We start from the raw sequence: 10,034 nt of genomic DNA, 5'->3' as shown, positions 1-10,034 counted from the left end.
TCTCCATGATGCAGGCCGAACTAGCTTTTCTACAAAACACAAAAGTTGTAACCCTTTGAGTTAGCTTTCCAATGCTTTAAGAATCATCCAAATCGGAGCTTTGTAGCCTGAGATATGATCGAAATACTGTCACCTGTTCAAACCTCTGTTTTAACTTCCGACCACAGAATGCAGCTTCTGTATTCCAACGTTTTGCCCATGAATATGGCAGAAATGGATTTTGATGTCTTCATACGAATTGTAGGTCTCTTTCTTAGCTTTAAAATGGTATAAAGATCACCTCAATCCGATAAGTGTAGCTCCAGATATGGTCAAAATACTGAAGAGTGTCAAAACTGACTTGAAGTGCAATTCTTCATTTGAACGTTTTTCACTTCATTTTTCTTTTCACCACTTAATTTCATCACCAAATCTCTATTTTTCACCTCATTTGCCATCCTTTGGTGATTGAGTCATCATTCCTGCATAAAAATGAAGGTTTTACCATTAAAATCACTAAAAATGCAATATTATCCACTTTTACCAAAAATATATAATTTTACCAAAAACCTCTTTATTTTATTTATAAAACTAAATAATCAACTCAAAATTAACTAATAAAATGCACTTAAAAATACGTAAAATAAACTCTTATCAAATACCCCCACACTTGAATCATTGCTTGTCCTCAAGCAATATAAAATTCCAACCATCAATGATCCAAAAATTGAAAATAAACATATGTAGTATTTCAACTCCATTTCCTTGAATCAAGGTAAATAACCCTTATGTGATCTTTCCATTAAGTTCAAGTACTCATAATATCAAGCAAAGAAGAGCCAAGTATACCATAATTTTACCAATTCAACTCAACTTCTTATTTTTATCCAATTTCGCAAGCAAGCAACTCCTATAGTCAATAAAAATGCTAACTAATCTCATGATCAACTTCTTATTTTTCTTAAAGAGGGATTTAATTTACTTTTTATTTATTTATTTTATTATTTTATTATTTTTTTTATATTTTAAGGGTTAAATATTACTTAAGTTGTGAAAAATGCCTTTTGACGCGAAGATCAACATTTTTAGATGCAGATCCCCGGTTACTCAACATTTCACATACTCAAGTTGCTTTGCATACTCTTAATTCAAGTACCTTTTTACGCGAATGTCGACATTTGTAGATGCCAACCCCCGGTTACTCGGTATGAGAATCATTGGAGTAGAATAACCCCTTTTTTTTTTTTAATATATATATATATAATAAAATTCCCTCTAAGAGTAATCATGAGAAGAGTATGACACTTATTAACCATATTAATTTCTTATCTTATAAAATTAGATAAAAAGAAGAATTTTCATCAAATATACAAAATGTAGGCATAATTTTCTCCACTTTACTAGATATACTTTCCTATAGATGTAAAAATTATAATCACATAAAAATCATTTCCAAATTTCATGAGAAAAGAAGTATCAAAACCGCATATATTTATTTTAAAAGGATAAGTGACAAAATTTTATTTAAGGTTTTGGAAAAATTTTGACAGAGTCTCCCCTTAAAAGTGGACTAAAACTCCCTGCCAGCAACCACAAGAAACACCATTTAAGCACAAGAATTATATCAAACACAACTAAAACCACAAGTATCACACATATTTCTCCCCCCCACACTTAAATTACACATTGTCCTCAATGTGTAGGGAAGAAATGAAACAAAAGTAGAAAAGAAAAGAAAGAAGTACTCCCCAAGTCAATGGCTGAGATCCTTATCAGCCACTAATCACGAACCACTGTCAAAATACAAGTACCTACCACATAGAAAACAGAAAAATAAAATGAAGTTAAACATCTTAAGTTCCACAAGTTAAGATAATTAGGCAAGCAAGTTCATCAACTAAAGATAGCTTCTGCAGTGTGCCAAGTCAGTCATCCCCCTCAGCATCATCGTCATCCTGTGCATCACGATTGGGCGGTGGATGAATGCCCAAATGATCTTCAATTCGGCTTAGACGATTCCTAACGTCAGCGAACTGGAATGCAAAGTCCTCCATATGGTCAAAAAGTCGCTGCCAATTAGTTTGTGGTGGAGGAGGAGGTGGTGCTGCAGTAGAAGGTCCAGCTTCATCCCGACCATGTCTAGCCTTTTGTCTCTGCTCCTGAACAGGGCGTGGAATGTCTCCCGTGCCACAATACCAAGGCGGCGAAGAGTAGTGATAGTCATCTCAGCACGTGGTGGAACATACTCCCGCCGCATGCCTTCCAAGGGAACCTCAAAACGGGGGAAGATGAAAGTCAGTAGACGAGGAAATGAAAGTTTGAAGGAAGTTGTCTTACGCCTCGCCGTAGACCTAATGTGGCTGATGATGATGTTAGGCAATGAAATCCGAGCATATGGAGATGTCCGGTTATGGAACATGTAATCCAAGAAGTAGATATCGCTCTTGCGGACCTCCGTGTGCCCCGTCTTCTTTGGGATGACATTGTGAGCCATCATGTAAATGATAAGACGATGACGAGGTTCGAATACATTCGCCAATATAGTCTCCTTTCTGGTAGAGCGAAAAGGTTGGTACTCGAGACCAAACCTAGCCATGGCCAATGAGGGATCCCACCTCCTATTCGGGGGAACAAACTCCTTCTTCAAGTCTACTGGACGTCCGTCATCCATACACCCCAAAATAGCAGCCAAATCTTGCCGTGACAAGGTGATTCGTCTTCCACGCACCCAGGACTCAACTATTTCTCCACTATGGCGCGCCTTACTTTCAATGTTGGCGTAAAACTCGCGCACCAAGTCTGGGTAGTAATGGTTTGGAAGGGTGAGAATCGGAGCCCATCCTAGCTGAGCAAAAGCCTCTGAGATGTTGTACATCATCTCAACTGGTGGACTGACGTGCATCTCAAACAAAAACTCCAAATTAGCACGCGCCTCATGCCACTCCTGATTCCTGCGAGTATTGAACCTAGCACTGTCAAATACCGATTTTCCCGCTCCACGGGAGGTGCCCTCACCAGGTCGACGGTTAACTGGTGGAGGAGAAGGTGAATTCTCCTCTTCAGTCACCTCCATCTCTTCATTAACCTCCCTCTCCTCACTACTAGAGGATGAAAGTACCGCTCTTCTTCCCCTTGGCATAGTACCTAAAAAATATTTCAATTATCCACATGTACTACAACTCATTATTTGGCAACAAAAGTTCAGCATTAATCCAAATAACCTCAAATACAATTGCTCAAGTTCTAATCATTCAATGATCGTACAAGACATATTTTCTGCCTAAAGTTGCCCAAAATCACCAAATTACACAAGATATGTATCAATTATAATTTAATTAGTGAAAATAGGAACAATTATGATTATAACTATTTAGAATTAACAATAATAATATGCTTTTAGCTATAATCATGTTTAGGCAAAAATTAAACTAATTAACTCACCAAATCAACCAAATTACTCACTATACACAATGCACATGCTTAAACATCATCAACTAACCATTTTTAACCATAATTTAACATCACCAATGGCTCAAAAACATCCTAGTTCCTTTTTCCAATTTCATCTAAATATAGCAATTGTGAATTTTAAAGTACTTGAAAACCAATAAATTGCTACATTTAAACATTTAAACATGCTTAAACAATCATAATAATCATGAATAAAATCAAAAATAGCCATGAACCTCATCAAATTTTCGAAATTAAAAGATGTCAGATAGCTCAGGATAAAAAATATGAACTTCTAAAATCAAAAGATTTGATGAAGAAACTTACCTCAATCACGTAGAAGGATGTTTGGTGATGCTAAAAATGTCAAAAGCCCTATGAAACAACCTCCAATTGACCTCCAATTGAAGAAATTAGAGTTTAAGAACCCTAACCTTCAATCCCTCAAAAACCTGATTTTAGGTGTTTTTCTTGGATTTTAATCGGTTAAAAAGGGTATATGAAGCTCAAAAGGTGTTGGGGTGATGATTTCTAGCAAGATTATGGAGTAAAAATGAAGATTTGTGAGTTGGGTAGAAGAGAAGAAGAAAAACGCGCCTGAAAAATTAAGAAGAGAGGAAAAAAATGAAGCTGAAATCGCGTTTCTGAAGGCTATATTCAGACACAGAAAACGCGACTCAAAACGCGTCTTCAACTCGCGTTTTTAAAGTCGCGTTTCCTGCACAAATCTTGCAGGACTGAAAACGCGACTGTGTTGGAAAACGCGACTTCGAGTCGCGTTTCAGAAGTCGCGTTTTTGAGTCTTGATCCAGGCTTGAAAACGCGACTTCCATTAAAACGCGACTTTGGTCGCGTTTTGAAGGCGCGTTTTCTGTTCTGCAGGCACAGAATTGAAAACGCGATTCTGAGAAACGCGACTTTTAGTCGCGTTTTCTTGGAAAACGCGTTTTCTGCTTCGATTTTTAGCAGAATTTCAACTTTTGAAAAATTACAAAAGGTACCCCAATGACTCAAAATGCATCATAGATCATTTGTTTGCCAATTTTAATGACTGGAACAAATGTAAAACATTAAAAACATGCATTTTACCCCTTTATAATGAATCAAAAACACCTTTAACGCAAATCGAGGGGTTGAGTTGTTTGATCAAAGTTCGCCTTTTTTGTACTCAATTGGTCATCCTTGCCTTCAATTGCCAACCCTACATTACAAAAACAACAATTTAGCTAAAACATTGATTCAAACCACAAAATCACACCAAGTTAACAAATATAACCTAAATATTGGGTTGCCTCCCAATTAGCGCTTTTGTTTATAGTCGTTGGCTCGACTGAAAAAGTTGAATCACTTTAGAGCATTAGAGAGCGATTTTCTCCCCATGGGTCGAAACTCCCGAACCAATCCACCATGTGGTGAACCATGCATTGATCTTCATAGTCCAATTTCCTCAAATGCCAAGGAGGAATATTAGACTTGTCATAGAGAGGCTCAACTTCACCTTGGAGTGGATTTTGCTTGTCTTTTCTGAATTGGCTCAACTTTTCACCATTTTCTTCATGGAATGGCGAATTTATTAAGCCAACTTCCATCCTTATCTTCTCCTCCTTTGTTCCTACACCATGAAAGTTAGTACCAAGGACATTTATAAATTTAACTTCTTCGGTCCTTTCTTGGTTAACCTTTTCATCATATGGCATATTAGAAACAAGAGCAGTAGGCTCTATATTCCCTTCTTTATTATCCAAATTGAATTCCAATTCCTCACCATTAACCCGTAATATAAGCTTACCTTTTTCTACATCAATCATAGTTCGTGCAGTGGCTAAAAACGGTCGTCCTAGAATAATTGGCATTCTCACATCTTCTTCAATATCTAAGACAACAAAATCCACAGGTATTATAGATTATCTTACCTTTATGAGCACATTTTCCAAAATACCCATGGGACGTGTGATTGACCGATCCGCCAATTGCAATGTAATATTGGTAGCTTTTAGCTCTTGAAGTCCCAATCTCCGGGCAACCGATAACGGCATAAGTGACACACTTGCACCTAAATCACATAAAGCATTAGAAAAATGCAATTGACCAATAGTGCAAGGAATAGAAAAACTTCCCGGATCTTTCAATTTAGGAGGGAGTTTATTCTTAATCAATGCACTACACTCTTCCGTTAATGCTATCATCTCATTATCTACAATTTTCCTCTTCTTTGACATGATGTCTTTCAAGAAACGTGCATAAGAGGGAATCTGTGTTATAGCATCAATGAAAGGAATGTTAATGTGCAATTGTTTAAACATTTTGAAGAACTTTTCAAACTCCCGATCCTGTCCATCTTTCTTCAACCTGTGAGGAAAAGGTATCACATTAGAATTTAATTTGGGATGAAGTGCATCAATATCAATGATAACATGATCATTTTGACTTTCTTGCTCCCCTTCAATTGCTTGCTTCTTGTCTTTTTCACCACCTGAATTTTCAAAATCGAATCCCTCAACCGTTTTACCGCTTCTAAGAATGATTGCATTGACATGCTCTCTCGGATTCACTTCGGTTTTACTTGGTAATTCACCAGGGTTTTTATTGTTGATCACATTAGCAATTTGACCAATTTGAACCTCCAAGTTTCTGTACATCCCAGCTAATTGGTCCAACCGCCCCTCAACTCGCTCGAATCTATCCGAAGTCACCTTAACAAGTTTTTCCACCGCGATCTCCCAACTTGGTTTAGTTTCAGCCTGTGGTTGCCTTGGTTGAAATCCCGGCGGATTGGTTGGCCTTTGTTGATTGCCTTGATCTTTCCATCCAAAGTTTGGATGATTTCTCTACCCCGGATTGTAAGTATTCGAGTAGGGATTATTTGGAGCATTTCGGTTGTAATTATTGACAAATTGTACTTGCTCAGAATCAACACACTCATTAATATCATGTTCACCTCCACAGAAAGAGCAACAAGCTACGTGTGCATTAGATGAACTTGGACCAACTCCACCTTGTCTACTTAGCAATTTCATCACATTATTCATTTGAGCACTCAGCATATTGAGAGGGTTCATTTCTATCATACCTGCGTGACGTCTCGTATTACCTCTTTCATTGGCCCATTGGTAGTTATTTGCGGCCATTTCTTCTATCAAATTCTGAGCTTCTTGGGGTGATTTACCCATTAAAGCTCCACCTGCGGCTGCATCAATAATAGTTTTAGTGGAGAAAGATAAACCATTATAAAAGGTTTGTATAATCAGCCATTCGGGTAGTCCATGGTGTGGACATTTCCGTAACAAATCTCTAAACCTTTCCCATGCTTCATATAATGATTCTCCTTCCATTTGACTAAAACCAGTGATATCCATTCTTAGCTTAGCAGTCTTACCAGGTGGAAAATACTTATTCAAAAATGCCCTTGATAAATCATCCCATGTGGTAAAAGTGTTAGGAGCATGAGAGTGTAACCACATTTTTGCCTTATCTCTTAATGAAAATGGGAACAACCGTAACCTTATAGCATCATCACTAACTCCATTCATTTTAATTGTATCACATATTTCTAAGAATGTAGCTAAGTGTGAGTTAGGATCTTCTACAGCATTACCTCCAAATTGAGATTGTTGAACCATTTGGATAAGTGATGGCTTAATCTCAAAGTTGTTAGCATTTACCGTAGGCCTTACTATGCTTGTTTGAGATCCTTGTGTTCCCGGTAGAGCAAAATCTCGTAGAACTCGCCTATTTGCTTCATTTTCAGCCATTTCTTCTTCAAATGGTAGTTCTATCAAAATTTCCTCTATCGGTTGCCAAATCTCTTGTTCCTCTTGCTGCTGTGTGTGCCTCCTTTGTCTACGTAGTGTCCTCTCAATTTCTGGATCGAAAGGTGCGACTTCTCGAGACTCCCGGTGCATACACTACAAACACAAATAAGGGATATTATGCAACTTCAATGGTAAAAAAACTGATTACAATATAAGATTAAATATAATCTAAAAAATAAAGCTGTCTAAATTAATAAAGATGATTAGGCTCTAATATTGCCGCTCCCCGGCAACGGCGCCAAAAACTTGACGGGTATTTTACATACATGCAAGCTAAAAAATACCGAATTACACCCGTTCACTGCAAGTATACAGATCAACTAGTAGTTTAGGGTATATATCGGGTCGATCCCACAGGGAAGAGTGAACAATTACCGGTATTATTAAAGTTTCTTTATTATTTAGACTATCAATTAATGATAAGAAATTTAACCTACTGCACTTATACAAGAAATTAACAAATAAAAGCTCCTTAGGTTGTGGTATCCCTAACTACTCATGCAAGTGTTATATTTGGATCATTGAATACTACATCTAGGCTAATTATGGTGTAATTTCCTTATGCATTTGAATCCTACTTTCGTAGTGAATCAATTATACTTATAACTAATCCATACATATTCTCATGGTTATGTAGTGAATCAATTATACTTATAACTAATCCATACATATTCTCATGGTTATGAAATTAGCTACAAGTTCATTTTTTCAATGAAATTACATGAAATGAATCACTCAAAACCACATAGGTGCACCTCTACCTTCGTGAGTGTACTCCCTATGTTTAGCACTTCTTGAACTAGTGTTAAATCTCAATTTTCATTGCAGAAATAACACCTTAGATAATCACAATTAATGGTACCAGATTAATCATGATTTAAAGAGCCAAAGTGCTAAATAATTTGCTCAAATCATAGCAGTCAAATAGCCAAATAATAAGCACTAACAATCATAGAAAGTTCAACCAAACCCAAGGCATAAACTTTAGAAACACATAATAGACATAAAATCCAGAACTTGTATATTAACTAAACTTGGAATCAAGTACAAAAGATAAAGATTTGGAAAGGAATGTAACCCATGTCACTTGAGCTCATCACCTTGCCTTCTTCATCTCCATCTTAATCCTAATCTAGATAATAAACAAGAATGGATGAACTATACTACTCTATACTAAGCTAAACTAATACTAAGAGAATGGAAAAGCTACATTTTTGCAGACTCCAAGCTTCTCTCGTCTAATTCTCTTTGGCTCCCAAATGTCTCTGCATATAAGCTACTCAAAGGCTCTCTTTTTCTAAGTCAAATTCCAACTTTTGATTTCCAAATCTAACTTTGTTAGGATAGTCAATAATCAATGTTTTTGACTTGAAAATAAGCCATCTTTATTGCCCTTTTGTCTTCTGAGGCATGTGCACCGAATTCTCTTGCAGATTGTAGCTGGAAAGTAGTTTGAACATAAGAGAATTGACTGAGCAAATTGCAGAATTGCGGCCAGAAAACGCGCCTACACAAAACGCGGTTACAAGTCACGTTTTGTGTACTCGCGTATTCACTTTGGCCTTTCTTCATCTGCGATTTTCTCTATCATAAAGGCCGAACTGGCTTTTGTGTAAAACACCAGAGTTGTAGCCCTTTGAGTAGTTTTCCAATGCTTCAAGAATCATCCAAATCTAAGCTTTGTAGCCTGAGATATGATCGAAATACTAAACACTGGTCAGAACTCTGTTTTCCACTTTGGACAGCTGAGTTGAATTTCGGTATTTCAACTTTTGGACTATGAAAACGGCTGAATTGGACTTTAATGTCTTCATACCAAATGTAGATATATCTCTTAGATTCAAAATGGTACCAAGATAACCTTGATCCGATCTGTGTAGCTCCAGATATAGTCAAAATACGAAAATGTGTCTGAGTTGTCAAAGCTGACTTTTTCTTGATTCAAATTGCATTTTTCCTTTTACACTTCATATTTTATTTTCACCACTTTAATCCATCTTCAATCATCCAAATATTTTCTCAATGCACTTCATTTGATGATTGAATCATTAAACCTACAAAATATGAAGTTTTTACCATAAAAATCCATAAAATGCAATGTTTAGCCACTTTAACATAAAATGTAGTTTTTTACCAAAACCTTAGTTATTTTACTTATAAAACTAAATAATTAAACCAAAATTAACTAATAAAACACACTAAAAAATACGTAAAATATATTCTTATCAATCGCACTCGGCTTAGTTGAGCTTGAAGGTCAATAATTGACTGAATGTTACTGTAAGTGTGCATGAATGTAAGCCGTATGTGTGCCTCGCCGCATCGGCTGAATTGGGTCCCAAAACCCTCTGTTCAACGGACTATTCGAACCAGCAAAGGGCTTGGTCGGGTAGGACGGTAGCTTTGGGTAAATGTTTCGGTATACTCGAGTATTACCATGAGGTTGGGAGATCATTGCACTGATTACTGAATGTAGGGGATTGTTTATTGTTTTGGAGGACATAAGGAGGTGAATTGGGAGAAAGTACAGTGATATTGAAATGAATGTGCAATGATATTGAAATGAATGTACAATGATAGTGAAATGAGTGTCTCTTGACACTGAAATGAATGCTCAATGACATTGAAGTGGCTCTAATGCGAGCACCGTATCCTTTTAAAAGTGATTGTACAGTGAAGTGTTTCCTCAATTATTTAATGAAAGTGATTGTACAGTGAAATGTGCACTACTTGCTTAATTGTACTGATTTAAGTGTTTATTAAATGCTACTTGTTCGGCAAACCTCACTGAGT

At 36.6% G+C, this 10,034-nt stretch overlaps 1 non-coding gene across 1 annotated transcript; it reads left to right on the top strand.

Annotated features, from left to right (window-relative positions):
- Positions 1–6,687: 6,687 nt before the first annotated feature.
- Positions 6,688–6,794, top strand: LOC113776620. Its single transcript, XR_003469109.1, has one exon. It is a non-coding gene; the product is annotated as a small nucleolar RNA R71 (small nucleolar RNA).
- Positions 6,795–10,034: the final 3,240 nt, after the last annotated feature.

Source organism: Coffea eugenioides, chromosome 6 (assembly GCF_003713205.1).
Source record: "Coffea eugenioides isolate CCC68of chromosome 6, Ceug_1.0, whole genome shotgun sequence".
Classification (NCBI taxonomy): domain Eukaryota; kingdom Viridiplantae; phylum Streptophyta; class Magnoliopsida; order Gentianales; family Rubiaceae; genus Coffea; species Coffea eugenioides.
The sequence above is the reverse complement of the archived record's forward strand: the minus strand, read 5'-3'. Positions and strand labels throughout refer to the sequence as shown.